Source organism: Lissotriton vulgaris, chromosome 3_1, assembly GCF_964263255.1.
Source record: "Lissotriton vulgaris chromosome 3_1, aLisVul1.2, whole genome shotgun sequence".
NCBI lineage: Eukaryota > Metazoa > Chordata > Amphibia > Caudata > Salamandridae > Lissotriton > Lissotriton vulgaris.
In genome coordinates this window covers 1,154,851,121-1,154,866,873 of record NC_141689.1, presented here as the reverse complement: position 1 = coordinate 1,154,866,873, position 15,753 = coordinate 1,154,851,121, and the positions used below count along the sequence as shown (strand labels likewise).

At 45.6% G+C, this 15,753-nt stretch overlaps 1 protein-coding gene across 1 annotated transcript in view; it reads left to right on the top strand.

Annotated features, from left to right (window-relative positions):
* The window catches only part of LOC147727602 (protein NipSnap homolog 3A-like), a 412,033-nt gene that overhangs the window by 162,049 nt on the left and 234,231 nt on the right, over positions 1-15,753 (top strand). The window lies entirely within an intron of this gene.

Genomic DNA, 15,753 nt, shown 5'->3' with positions numbered 1-15,753 from the left:
TGGGCCCATGGCCTGAATGGGACCCATAATTTCAAGTCCCAACTTGTCCATAGAACAGTGGGTATGTTAACTGGAATGAGGGGGGAATACCATAGGCTTTTAGTTTTGTCACCAAGGCTACAGGCCTGGCAATCACTGACCTTCTCCTCCATAAGATGATCCATGTAGGGGAACCAGTAATCAGATCTTAACTTAGCCTCACTGAAACTTCTCCCCAAATGTCCTTATTGTGCAAGGTTTAAAATATGGTCACGTAAGCCTTGTGGAGGTACTATGTTTCCAGATTTAAGTATGATATCCCCATCTAAGGATAACTCCCCCCTTACATTCCAAAAAGACTGTACTTTTTCTTGCAAGTTTTTGCATTAGGCCAACCAATAATAATGAACTTTTTACGACTTTGAGGTCTTGATCTTGCTTCATATGGAATTTCCACTGTTTTTGCAAAATTGCAGGGATAGTGACTTTCAAAATTGCATTATTTTGACATGCTTTCCCTCCCTCCCCGTCTACAGGGGCCCTGGATAGAAATTCAGCAACACAGTTCTTTGAACCCGGTATATAAACCATTTTGTAATTAAAACCTTGAAGACCCTTTACCCATTTGGCTACGCAGGGCATGGTGTGCTCCATCTCTTTTTTAGTAAATAAGGAAAGTAAAGGCTTATGATCAGTGCGTAGTTCAAATGTAAGCCTCACACGTAAAATTTTAAATGCTTGATGACCCAGTGAATAGCCAGTGCCTCCTTCTCGACCATGGCATAATTGACCTCTGCCCCCGTTAGAGTCCTGGAGGCGAATCCCACCATGTTCTCTTGTTATTTATTCTTTGGGATAGAGTAGCACCAATACCTTAGCTGCTTGCATCAGTGGTTACAATGGTTTCTCTTTCAAAATAAAAATTGCCAATATGTGGTGCATTGCCAATGGCATTTTTTATTTCCTCAGATGCTGTGTTGTGCTCCCCTTCCCACTCAAATGTGGACCCTTTCTTCAGCAAGTTCCTTAGAGGTTGCGTCAAGATAGAGCAATTCTTCATATAGTTGACCATGTACTCTGCCAAACCCAAAAAAGGACTTTATCTCCTCTTTAGTTGTGGGTGTGGGAGCTTTGTGCACCATTTCAACTAAATCAATTTTGGGCTTGATGCCTTGCTCTGAAATTGTGTGTTCTATATAGTCTACGGAAGCGACTCCTAATTTACATTTACATTCTTGAGTTGTAAAACCTACATCTTTAGGTTTGCATAAAACATTTTTTACTTTGGAATTGTGTTCACTTTCATTGGCACAGTATATTAGGATATCATCCTGGAAACACAATGTCTTAACACATTCCCTGAGTATGTGTTGCATTATTCTCTGAAATGCAGAGGCAGCAGAGGCTAGCCCAAAAGGCATTCTAAAAAATTTAAATTACCAGAAGGAGTGGTGAATGCAGTCAACGTATGGGAATTGGGATGAAGTGTGACCTGGTGGTATGCTGATGATAAATCGAGAACACTGAAATACTTTGCAGCTTGAATATTGCCTAACATTTCATGTATCCTTGGTAGAGGATATCTGTCTACCACGATGTTAGCATTGAGATCTCTTAAGTGAACACATAGACGAATGTTCTTACTATTGTCCTTGGTCGTGAGAACGATAGGTGCTAACCATTCTGAGCTTGCTTTTCCTTTATCACACCTTGACTTACACGTTTTTCTAGCTCTATCTTTAATGGTTCCCTCTTTAAGAGTGGTACAGAACGTGTTTTATGTACTACTGGGAGTGCTCCATCTTTTAAGTATGATTCTGTGCATGTGTTTTCTTAACTTTCCAAGTTGTTCTATAAATACCTCAGGAAACTCGTTTATTATATTACCACCTACCTCAGGTGGTTCCACTAACAACACTTGGTCAACATTGTTGGGATCAACGGTGATGCCCATTTCCTTTTGGTGTTTCCAAGCTAAGCTTGACCCCTTTTTGTGATGTAAACTTTCCCCACTGTCCACCTGCCCATAAAAGTTGTACGCATTCCCGCCATCCCCTCTAAGGGAATGGGTTCTTTGTTGTATCCACCTGGTTGAATTTCAGCTGTTTCTAAAACTAGATTCTGTTTTGCAAACTTTTCATCAAACAATAAGAGTGTTAGGTGAACACGAATCAGTATAAACCTGAATGTTCTCTCCATCTAGGATTCTCTTGTAAGTAGGATATTGTACAGTTTCATTAACCTCCTCTTGTTCTATTTGAAAGATGCTCTCCTCACATTTATCATCTGACCCATTTAACATGTTTACCTTCTAACTAGCTGTTTTGCACACTTTTGCAAAACAACTGCACACTTTTGCAAAACACTTTTGCAAACAACTTTTCTTGCTGGGCATTTCAAATTATTGGCTAGATGGCTTGGATTATCGCATCTAAAACAGCAAATATTATCTGATTTATTACAGGAAACTTCTTTATTTTTTTCACTAATCTTGCACACCACCTCTCAGTTGACTAGGGCCTCAGCTTCTTCTTTCTCTTTGTTGAACCCAGTAACATTTTTCATCTCCTTTATGCATAATGCAGTATGGCCTATTCCCTTAGCTATGTTGATGGCTTCCGATAGATCATGGTTTCTAGTGAGCAGCTCCTCCTGTATTTTCTGATTATTGGTGCATCTAACTAACTGGTCCCTAATGAGGGAATCTGTAAGTGTGCCAAACTCACACGTTGCTGACATGCCTCTTAAAACTGCCACATAAGCTGAAACAATGTCTTCCTTTTTTTGCACTCTTTTGAAAAAAGTGTGTCTTTCTAAAACTACATAAATGTTCCCCCTGAAGTGAGCCTCTAATTTCCTCAAGGTAAATTCATATACATCAACACCTGCTTCCTCTTCGTCTAGCTTCTCATCAACATCTCTACCAGTAATATCTTCATATACTTCCCTTCTTTGAATGCCCAAATTATGTAGAAGAATATGCTGTTTCCTAACTGATGAAAAATTACTACCACCTATGGCTATGAGATAAGATTTAAAGATGCCAAGCTACCTGCCCCAAGGTATATCTGGTTCACCTAAATCCTTAAGAAAAGGTGGTGGTTGGCTCATACTAGCTGCCACCATAGTGATGTAGTTGACAACAGACCTGGAGATGGAAGGCAAGGAAATAGCAAAATGCACTGAAAAGGCTTTAAAATAACTAGCACAATGCGCTAAGGTACAGTATGTGCTAGAGAGTATACTCCACTATCACCAAAGCTACCTGTGAAAGCGAAAATGTTAATAAAAACAAGTGAAAAGTTTAAGGAAAAAACAGATACTTAGCAAATCAAGAATTGTATAAGCTGATCAAAGGTTAGTCAAAGTACATAGAAACAGTTATAAACGTGGTCCTTTGTCTACGAATTTGATTGAAGATTGCAGGTAATGCCCCTAGGGGAGGATTCCCCTGCAGAAATCGGAAATCCTGCTGTGACTCGCTGAAGGACCTTAAGACGCGCTGAAAGGAAGGTGCGCTCCTCCAAAAACAGGGTAGGTGAAGCAAGCTGAATACGGAGGAGGCTTGCGTGAGGTGACAATAAATCTGCCAAAATCACAGGGGTGCCAAGTTCTAGGAAATAAGGAAGCTTTCTCTCACACTAATGCACGGCAGTTCATGAATGGCATAGACAAAACAATCTTCACCAAAAGGCAAGACGTTCAGTAAAGCCATTAATGAAATCGAATACACGAAGCAGCACCCAACACTCAGAATACAGGGGTAACACCCCTGGAGGGGTGATTGAAGTCTTACCTCACCGCAGTAGGAAAGTGGAGAGCATAGAATCAGTCCTCAACAGCTGACAAGATGGTCCAAACAAAGGTCATGAGACAAAAACGATCCTGATGCCGTAAAGCTGACAAGATGTAGATCAACAGGGTAAAGGTGTGACCCAGTCCCTGTCACAGCATCCCTCGATCGTCACCAAAATGAAGTAATGATGAAAGCAAAAAGGTAAGTCCAAATTCTTTTATTCAGTAGCTATGAAGCAACACCATCAACTTGCCAGTACAGCAGTCATCAGTCTGTCAGAATACAACATTCTAAATTGCCTCCCTCTGAGAGTTCTATGGGAGAGCCTAAGAGGAACAAGGGAGAGACCAAAGGGAAAGATCATAACAATCATCTATTCCACAAATATTTTATGAACTCTTATACTACCGATGAGATTGAGTAACATTATAATTGTGAAGACGCTCGTATTGCTGGCTGCTAGCGAATTAAATGTGCAATAATGTGTGCTTTTTATTGTAATTGTATTTATGTAGCGCTTAATACCCTTGACAAAGCGCTGAAGCTCTTTACGCTGAGCAGAACGCTGCTCTGGGACCCCAGTGTTAATGGTTAGTCAGTGTTTATTGGTTATAATTTGTTATTTGGATTAATCTTGTGCTCTAAAGGACACCATCCATGAGTTTATGTACGTTTCTTATTTTTGAAAGATGGAATTAATAGGACTTAGGTGTGATCATTAGCAGAGGTATATAGTTCATGCAGATAGTTGGGGGAATTAATAAATGAGCTAAAGGGATGCAGGGGTATTGCTTACAAAGGAGTTTGTTATGATCTTTGATAAGAGAGATGTGGCCAATTTGATTTAGTTCACTGCTCAAATACCACTGGAACACTTCAGCAAGAAAAGCTGATCAACACAGGGTTTGGAAAAGTAAAGTAATGGCTGGTTGCATATTTTGGGAAATATCAAGAGATATTTGCATCACTTAAAAGAAGCAGTAACCTGGTGATCGTAACCATGTGGGAAATTATAAGGGAAAATAATGAAAACATTGAAATTCTGCACATGCTGAAGCAGATTTCTTTAGATGTTCGCCCTTAAAGTTTGGCTCATAGTTTTAAAGGATCCATTTGGGTGACAGAAGAGACTTCCTAGACGATAGAAATTGATTGCCTCCGTACCTTGTGGGAGGAAAGAGGTGACCCAGACAGAGAAGTGGGAGTGGTGGAGACCGAAATACCTTTAGAAAAGCTGTGGTTTGTGAAGGTAACAGCGGTGGGGAGGTGGGGCAGTGTAAGGGGGGATTCCGAGGGACGATGCAGAGGGAAAATGTATTATTTATTAAATTTTCCCTCTGCATAGTCCCTCGGAATCCCCAATTACACGGCCTCACCGCCCCACTGCTGTTACCTGCACAGACCGTGGCTGCTTTAGAAATTTATTGTGGATTAGTTTGTCTACAACACTGTTCTTTGACAGATGGTAGAGGTGCGGGTGAGGCTGAGGCTGTAGTTCACCTTATTGGCCATGAGTGCCTTTTTAGGTCGAGCTCTCGACCTATTGTCGTGGAGATGGGCTGTCAAGTGAGATTGATTGGGGCGCGCGCAGATTGTGGTCTGTGGACGCGCACGTCCAGCCATGCACACAGCGCCTGTCATGCTTTCGCTGGCAAGTCAGCATACGATAGCTACCAAGGTTTCAAATTGCCATGTGACATTTTCATACATTTCTACGAATATGAGTGACACTTTCTCATACTGCTTAGAGGACTCAGGGGCCTCTGAGAATGACGCGCGAATCGTGACGACGGACCCCGGGCCTCCCACCCCGCCCCCACAGAATGAGAGAGCCTGGCAAAAACAACATGCACCGTCACTTAAGATCAACGTGAGTTCCTGCTGTACAGTAGTACTTACTGTTGTGAACTTCTTCTGTACTGGCCGTGTCTGATTTAGGCAATTTATAATCATAATGAATAATGTATTAAATAAATGCACAGGCTGCTGCAGATCCATGACGCACGCAGCGCGCAGATGTCTCCTCTGCCCGGCCCCTGCATCTGCGCGCGGCCGACAATCCGAGGTGTAGTTCACCTCTTAGGGTAGGGTCTGGGGGTTGATCATGCGCATTGGGGCTGGGCTCGCGCAAAATGCGCGTGATGGTGAGGCGAGGTCAAGGAGGCAGGCATCTCGTGATGTCAAAGGCCAGAGAGAGACGAGTCGACGATGGAGAAAAAGAGCTAGGCACAACATTTAATTATTTCCAGCCCCCCGGCCCCCTGTCTGCAGGTGAATGTATTCAGGACCGTCATCTCTGTCCAGTTGTTTGAATTGCACGGCACTGTCTGTCTGGGCTGGGGCGTGGCACCGTCACAACTGGGCCAGATTCGAAATTAAAAGTGAAAGGCCTGGTGACACACAAACACGCCGAGATTGCATGCAGGACACAGCGCAGATTCAAGTGTAATTTGGAGGTGGTGGGGTGAAGGTCACACACATACCAGAGGGAGTGCGCAGGAAGGCTTGGGTGCAGAGGGATAAAAATGGCTTTGAGGGGTTGTGTGATCATATTTAAGCCCAATTTTAGGTTAAAAAAATTCCCCAGGCCTGGCACAGCGCGCAGGAGAGTTATTTCTCCACAGCGACAAACTCACAAAGATGCCCGTTAGAAAGGCACTTGCTGCCCCCGGGGTCTTTTTCTCGGCTGCCTGCTATGGGAATTTGTCATCCTAGCAACCCTGAAGCTAGGCCCTAGTCCCAGCCCGCTGGTCTACCGGTGTCCAGTAACTCCCCCACCTCCGTAATAAACATGACCTATACCAGATGCGCAACTAGAGCCAAAATTCGGGGGGGGGGGGCTAAGAAAAATTTAGGGGGGGGCTGAACCTTTAATCAGTAGGCAGAGTGGAGCTGCAGGGGCTCTACTCCATGCTCTCCCTGGGCCTGGCGCTGCTAGGAGGGGAGATGTTCAGAGCGCGCTGCCCAGGTTCAGCATCCCCCCCCCCCTCCCCGCACCAGTCACTCGAGGGGTCCCTGAGGGGATTCTGGACCTGGGACTAGCCTGAGCTCTGGAGAAGTCCACTTTGGATGTGGTGTGAAAAGATGGGGTTAGTTCTATTAACATGAGTCCCAGGCGCCTCAATGTCTCTCCAAACGGCCCGTAGGCCCGGGCCTTCCATTTCTGAAGGTTTCCTGTGGGCCGGAGCAGCCAGGGGTCCACAGGAATCACCCAGACCCCTGGAGCCCTGCTCGGTGCAGGTGAACCATTCCGGAGGCCCCATTTGCGCCCGAGGCCCTTGAAGTTTAGTGAGGACACATTCTGGTGAGGGTGGGGCATATGTTTGTTTTACAGCGCTTAAATAACCTGACCGTCTACTCTGGCTGCACCCTGAACAGGGGAGTGGGGCGATCAGCAGACCCACGTGGACTCTGTCTGTGACCCTCTGCCCCCTATCCCTGTCTCTGCGAAAGTTTCAGGGGATTTAAGCGGTCTGAGCTGTGGAGAAGGCATAGAGCGGATATGCTTTGAGAGGGGAGGGACGGGCCCCAGTTGGAGTCACCAGTTCATGGGTGGCGTTCCCAGTGACAGGCTGACCTCCAGCCCTCCGCTGGGGGCTTTCTGTGGGCTGGAGGCGGGAGCAGACGGGCTGTGTGTGTCTGCCCTGAATTGGGTCTATTGGCATGTCTGGTTGGTGCTATTTTGACCAGCGCCACCCCGAGCGCACCGTGCCATTTCCCTCTGCCGAGCAATGGTCCTCCTGCCCAGCTCATGTGGTTTCTAGTTCTGGGGCTCCAGAGTAACCATCCTGTGAATCTAACTGCTCCGAGGGTCTTGGGGGGTTCCGTCTGTGCCCTGTTATCTAAAAGTCTTTGGGGAGAGTGGTTGCACTCTGTATGTTCGCTCTTCATTGTAAATTAGTATTTTTTTCTGTGCATTTCTCACCCCTGCGTGCTGTGTTGCAATTTGTGCTTGTCTACCCTTCATTCTCAGGCCCCTCTTGGAAGTTCGCTCTTCATTGTAAATTTGTATTTTTTCCTGTGCATTCCTCACCCCTGCGTGCTGTGTTGGATTTTGTGTTTGTATACCCTTCATTTTTAGTCTTTGTAATGTTCTATTTTGTACCACTTTTCTCTTGTAACATAACTAGCTCTACTGTACAGTGCTCTGACACCTTCGGGCAATGTCCACGCTTTATAAAAATGCACTAAATAAAATTAAAATTAAAGCGGGCTAAGGGGGAGAGGAGGAAAGCGGACCGGCGGTAGGCCCCCTGCCCAGTTACGCAGCGCAGAGTGTTTACATTATGGTAGTAAAGTATGCAGTGGTGTGTTTTACACACTGAGGGGGCAAAGAGAGGGGAGCAGGAGAGGAGCTGTTATGTTTCCAGATGCCAAAGGAGCAGTCAGTCGTATGTTTTTGCCCCTTGGTTAGATAGTCGTGTGTTTTAACTTACCGAGAGAACAGCCGTGCATTAAATTCATCTTCAACTTAGAATGATGACACTGACACATGATGGTTGAGGGATGAGGGAGGACGGATGGCTAATGAGGGTGATCGAAGAGGAGTGATGATTCAGGAAATATTAAATGAGGAATAGCGGATAATTGATGAGGATATCTTAAAAATTATGCTGTACAATTCTGTCTTTTTTTGTTGCTGACGGGGCAGTCCGTTGCAACCTTTAGATGTGCAGTCATACGTTTAAACCTGCGGGGGATCCAGTCACATGGTTGCCCCCTGCCTGGCATTTGTATGTTATATGTACTCGCAGTATGGATACATGTGTACATGGTTTGTAGGCAGTTGTATGTTTCCAATCATCACAGCTGCCAGACTGATATTTGGCATGCAGAGATTTGATATTGCCTATGTGCAACTGGTAACGTTGGCTCCCAGTTAAGAAAAGATGTTGGTTGAAGGCTCTCTGTCTCTGCCACAAAGCCATTTATCCAGCACCTCGAACCAATTCCATCTCTGGCGTGCTTAAAAGGCACCCCTCATCTAGACGGCTGCGCTCGGCCTCCGCCAGAACATGACAACACACAACTGCCCACAAGAGTGAAGAAAACACACAACTTTCTCAGCAAACGAAAATAATTCTTCCTTTTGTGGAAATAAAACATAAATATCTCCTGAGCAGGTAAAAGCAAGACTGCCTGCTCAGCAGGTGAGAGTACATAAATGCGCTCTCATCAGGTTAAAAACACAAATGCCTACTCAGCAGCAGAAAACACCCAACAGTCCCAGTAACAAGTAAAAGAATATGATTACCTCCTCAAAAGGAGAGAACATATATCTGCCTTGCCAGCATGACAAACCCACCGACATGCCCACCAGTACCAGCATGTGGATAGCCATAAGCAGACTATAGAGGAGACTTCTGTCTTAGCAAGTAAAAACATCACTAAGCCTTCACTAAATGAAAAATAACCTCCAGCTCAGGAAGTGAAATGGCATTCATTTCTTCTCAGCAGGTGATACATGCTGCTAGTCTACAGCAGGTAAAACTCAAAACTGCCTCCCCAGTCTCCGCATAAGATAGGCAGGGAGACCAACATACAATGCATTGCAATAGTCCAACCTGCTGAGAATCAAGGCTTGTATTAACAACTGCTGGAGTATTGAGGAATGAATGGATGAATCTATAATTTTTTTATGATTAAAAAAACAAGTGGCCATTAGCTTTTTATATGGTGTACATATTAAAGTTTCCAGGTAGTAGTTGCCAATTTAGGGCACTCCCCTTATGCCTGGGGCCACCGCAGGGGGCACCAATTTTAAGGATTACCGAAAATCAGCACCTCTGTCTTGTCTGAGATCTGCGTGCCATCAGCAGGGCCGGACTGGGAACCAGAACCGGCCGTGGCAAAGTGCTCGGCCGGCCCCCCTCTCCCCCTCCGGGAGGAGAGGGGAGGGGGGAGAGGTGCGACCGCGCTCTGTGCCAGGGCCGGTTTTCGGCCGTTTTTGTTACAGGGCCGTTTTTGCAGCATAACGGCCTTGTAACAAAAACAGCCCTAGCGGCCCAAAACCGGCCCCCAACCATGCGGCCCACCGGGGGATTGCCCGGTGCCCTCAACGGCCAGTCCGGGCCTGGCCATCAGCATAGCCATAAAATTAGAACCCAGAATAGGTGATCCGATACACTTATGGAGCAACATATATATTAAAGAGAGTTGGACTGAGAACAGATCCCTGAGAGATTCCACAGGGCGTACCTTTAAAATATGCACGGAATAAAGCCCAGTCTGTGTTCAATTTTACAATAAAGGATTCAAATCATCTTAGAGCGTTATCCCCCCAAACCAATAACGTTTAATGGTTCTAGCAGAGACTCGGGGCTCCCTGCTTCAAGATCATACAGATGTCATTGACTGCAGCCACTAGCACTGTTTCTGGGCTAAATGAGGGTCTGAAACTGGACTGAAATGCATTAAGGACACTGTTTTCCTCAATATAAGAAATGATCTGTGTATTCATCCAAATATTTAAAATGTTAGTACAAAAATGAAGAATGGAAATAGGATAGTTGGAATAGATATTAGGTTCTTAAGTATCCTTTTTGAAGAGAGGGTGACTAAAGTTGTTTTACAAAAGGAGGGAACAATACCATTCGCCAGGGAGTTATTACAGATTGTGATCTCACATGGCAGTTATTATAGAGTGTGACACATTTCACCTTTTCAGAAGTCAGTCGTGTTTTGTCTGAAAAGGAAATTGAAAGCCTTTTAGCCTGTTGAGGAGGTAATTTGGTATTTTCACTTACTGATGAGGAAGTTGTGTGTTCCTTTCGAAGGCAGCGTTTATATTGTTATCCCTCAACATCTGAGTCATCCTGTGTTTTTCTTGCTAAGGTGGCAGTCATGTTCAACCTGCTTCATGGCAGCTAGGACTTCACTCTTGCAGAGGAAGCATTCTGGGGTTTTTCATGCTAAAGAAAATGGGATTACAGGGCAATTACTTTTCACCTAGTAAAAATCAGGCCTGTATTGATCATCTATGTAGGTGGCAGTTGTGTGTTTTCACCTAATGTGGGAGGAAGAGTTGTAATTTGCCAAATAATTGGCATTTGTGTGATTTTTGTATTGAGGGGGTAATATTGTATTTGGCAATACTGTGGAGGCAGACGTCAGTTTTCAGCTGTTGAGGTAGCAGATGTTGTTTTTAGGTCTCCCCCTCGAGACCTATTGTTGCCGAGATGCCTCTTAAGGGAGACAAACCGGGGCACGCGCAGCGATTCGGGTTTGTGGACGCGCAAGTCCAGCCCGGCGCCGTGCACATCTCCTGTCCCACATTCACACAGCGCCTCTCGCCTCTCTCAATCACGCGCGCAGCCACACTCACGCATGCACACACTCCCCTCCTTACCTCACCTCACTTTTAAAGTTCCCTTTTTATACCCCCTTCAGTTGAATTAAGACAACTTTTCATCTCTTCCAAAGAGCTCTACTGTGAACTTAATAGTGCCCTCCCATCTGCCCTTGCAAAGGACCCTGCCTGCTCAAGTCCCAAGCGTTGGTTGTCTTCCTCAGGGTGAAGCAGTGCAATAGTTTAATTGGTCCTAAAAATGAGCCAAGAAATAGGATTTTTCCTATGTCCTACCTCGGCGCTGGGCACCACGTGTGTGTGTGCGCTCCGCACCTCCTGGCGTTGGGTTCCTTTCTGTGCGTGCGCCGCCCATGCGGTGGGGGCTGCCTCCGAGTGTGCGCGCCGCTGCTCTCTCGCTCAGTGTCTTGCGGTGGTTCGGTCCACTCTGTACCCTCCATTCTCAACTCCCCTGAAGGAATAGAAGTGTAGGAGGTAGAGCTTCCTAGATGCCTGATCAGCAGCTATATAAGACCATCGATATGGCGCCCCCAAAGCATCCCCAAAAGGCACTCCGATAGCTTCCACCTTCCCTACAAGAATTCCCCAGTTCACACGCACACACACCGTGCTGGTGGCGCTTACCTGAGCATGGCCTCTTCTTTCTCCTCCTCCTGCTTCTGCCGGTCCATGACTGCCATGATGCTGCTGCGCTCCTCCTCGGTCAGGTGGCTCAGGTCAGGGATCTCTGGGGCCGGGCGTGGGCCCTAAACCAGGGGGCCCCCAGGGACGAAGACATACTGAGCGCGGCTGCCTCCGCCCTCCCCCGGTGGGAGCTCTGCTCAGGACGCTGGGCTCCCGCTGTGTGGCATCTCTGCCGGGCTGCCTGTCGCCCCTACGCTCATACTGGCCCTCCGAGCACAGCCTCTAGTTACGGTAGCCCCTGAAAGTGGGGCACTGGTATAGCCCAGTTCGAGGCCGCGGTGACTATCCCTTGGCATTTAGGGTGCGAGCGGCGGGTTGTGATACTGTGCGGGGATACTGGGCTATGCCGTTTTTTCGCATGGGCACCGCCTCCAGCCGCTGCCTCTCAATGGGATCCACCAGCAGCAGCGGTCCATCCGCCCGCCGGCTCTGACTCGAGCCCGAGCACGCGGCTTTACCGCGCGTGCCAGTTGAACGTTGTCACCCTCACAGAGAGCGCGCGCCGTGTAAGGCAGCCACGGAACGCGAGTTCACGCGCCTTGAATTACAACTGTTCCCGGGCGTAGCAGTGACGTTGCTGCTTTTGTTTATTATTATCACCAAGCGTTATGAGGAACCCTGTGTACTTTGTTGAACCCTGTGTAGTACAAGGAGTGTGAGGCTGTGTTTCTGCAGGCCACCATCCACTTCAAACCTTCTCTTAAACTCTGCAAACCCAGGGGAGCGCATCTCCACTTCACAAACATCAAGTCACCAACCAAAACAAGAGGCATAGCTTCCAATTCCAGGTATGGACAGTCATGCAAAAAAGTCCAGAAATCACCATTGCCTGACCCACTAAGCATCTCACCATCAAATCACACCTGCTCAATTACCATGTGCCCATGGCATATTCTCGCTGCAGCCACGCGCACCTCTCTTCTCCCATACGCTCATACGTCTCACTCTTTACCAGTAGATAGCACAAGAAAACCTGACACGTGCCTAATCAAAAGGGTTGTGACCTATTTACCATGAGAGGGAAATTGCGCTCCTATTTCCACAAGTGGTCACAAAGCTTGGAGTAGGCACAACAATCCCAGCAGAAGCCTCATTTGTTCGACCAACAGTCTCACATGCTTCTGCTCAATGTTTGCTGAATCTACCATTGAGAGCGCTTATCACATGCAATTCGGTGCTTTTCATCAGAGGTGGACTCTTCACTGTATGGGTATTGTCAATATGTCACAAGGATTCACAACCTTAACTATGATAGCAGCTTTAGCTATTTACTCCTCAGTGACTCCTGGCTAACCACATCTGGTTCTATACTTTCAGCGCTACCACTTTTTAACTAGAATATCCTAAAAAAATATAGAAAAAAAGCTTAATCTTACCCAGTTCGGCTGAAAGATGATGGACAGTTTACATGACGTCTTCTGGTAAAATCTGTCACCTGTAAGTCAGTCTATAATCCTTCAACGAAAACGCATTAACCTTTTACCTCTAACCCTGGCAGCCTAGCAGATGATCTCATTCTTCTGTCCCTGCTCAGCAAACTCATCACCTGACCTGACACACAAGAGACAAACAAAGATATTACAGCACCTTTAGATTTACTCAAGTGGTCAATACGTTCACCAGTGAAGTGGAAGGGCCCTGACATCTCAGAATTCAAGATACCCAATCTACGCCTCTGGGACTGGCAGCTCTTCGCATGGTCTGTCCATGTCCTCGTTTTCAACATTCATGGTGCACGTGGCAATGAGGCCAACCCTAACTCTGTGAGGCCCGCTTCACTGTGGGCCAAGAGGAAAACACCATCAATGCTGATGCTCTCATGCAAAACATCTCCAGCCTTAAATTTCACCACATCCCAAGTGCACACCTTTGCATCTCCTAGACCAAATATAAAATGGTACACATGCAGCGTTGCCCACATTGTTCATTTAATGATACGGAAGGTCAAATTGTCCAATACTCTCAAAAATAGGTCATTAAAAATTGCAACTTACAGAACGATCTCAGTGGCAATACTGGAAATAAAGCAGTTTGGATGGTGTAAAAAACACAAATTACCTCACCCACTGCACTTGCTGTATGCTTACACTCAGTCCTTCATCTCTGACACTAGCGATCCCTCCCAAAATATGCAGAAAAATAATTTTATTTCTCACAACAATCATCCTCTTCAGTACCCCAACAGTACCAATAAATTCCGCTTGAGCCATTCTTCAGCCTCATGTTTGTCATATTCTTAACCAGTCTTGGGTCAATCTGCCTCGGGCTCTGAAGCTTTTAGGGAGGGTTCCAGAGACAAAGCCCTGGTACGGGAGGCAACTAGTAGATTGCACAAGACCACACCTAAGCTATAAGATGGATACTGCTTCATTAGCCCTGGTTCAGTGGTCCAAAGAAAGAGGTCCTATTCCTAGGCCCTGCTTCAAATTGAGATCCTTCTCCTGGGTCCTGATGACTCTTCCTTCCAATTTTATCCATTGACTTTCGATTGGCTTCATCCCACTCCATCAAAAAAACAACTCAATCTCTGAGTCTTGTTCTAACCGTAGGATTTACAAAAGCGCCAGTTCATTGCTAGTGACTCTATTTCATTGCCGACTTTGTGTTTACTCTTTTCGGAATTTTCGACTCCGGTTCCTCTTTAAACCTGCATACTACTAAAGCAAAATATTTCCTTTTTTTACCTTTGGATGACGTTGGTTTTACAAAAGCGACTGTTCATTGCTGGTGACTCAGGTAAGGGCCGTTTTCGGTGATAACAAAGAGGTCATACATTTTACACTATAGTATGTTTAAAAAATACTTGTAAGCGCGATTTAAAATTTCTTGGTGTACGCCGCTGCTCGTCGCTCACAGACATGTGCTGCAGTACCTCCTGCTTACTCTGCTTATTAATCTACTAGGTCTGTACTTTTCACTGTAAATAGCTAGTATTTTTCTTGTCTCTCTCACTACCTTATAATTGTTGCTCCGTACAAACATTGTCACTCAGCACCACCACATTATCACTCAGCGCTACCCCAGCATCACTAAGAACCACTACATTTTCACTCAGCACCACCACAGCATCACTCAGCACCACCACAGCATCACTCAGCACCACCACAGCAGCACTCAGCACCACCACAGCATCACTCAGCACCACCACATTATCACTCAGCACCACTCAGCACCACCACAGCACCACTCAGCACCACCACAGCACCACTCAGCACCACCACAGCATCACTCAGCATCACCACAGCATCACTCAGCACCACCACAGCATCACTCAGCACCATCACAGCACCACTCAGCACCACCACAGCATCACTCAGAGGCCCACAACATCACTATGCTCTACTACAGCATCACTGAACGCCACAGCATCACTCGTTGCCACCACAACATCACTACGCCATCACAGCATCAATCTGTGCAACCATTCAACAACAACTGGTTCAAATATGTTCTCTCAATGTTTCAAGCTTTATTACAAATGTCACAGAAAGATGTTAAAATTTCACTTCTGTCCTTGGATTTTCGTCACAATAAAATACACTGAACACAATCTTCACAAACGTTATTTACAAAAGTTTAAGCTATTGCTATTATAAATTACAATAACTTTTATTAGAGTATTAATTATTTTAAAAAATTAAAAGCCATTGTTATTTGTAATAGCAATACATCTAAGTCACGTAAATACAACACATATAGCATTACAAATGCTATATGTGTCACATTTGCGAAAGTTAAAACTATTGGCATTGTAAATGACAAAGCTATTAATTTAGCTATTTTCAAAACCAACACATAAATAAAAAAAAAATGCCATTTACAATACCAATAGCTCAAAATTTCCTAATGCGAGACCTATTGCATTGCAAATGCTTGTTCTGTCTCTAATTGCTATGTCAGAAAGTTTGAAGTTATGAGACCTCAGACCTCCTTGTGCCTCTGTTGTGGGTTCTGCTGCTTGGAGCCAGCACCAGCACTTCCTCAGTGA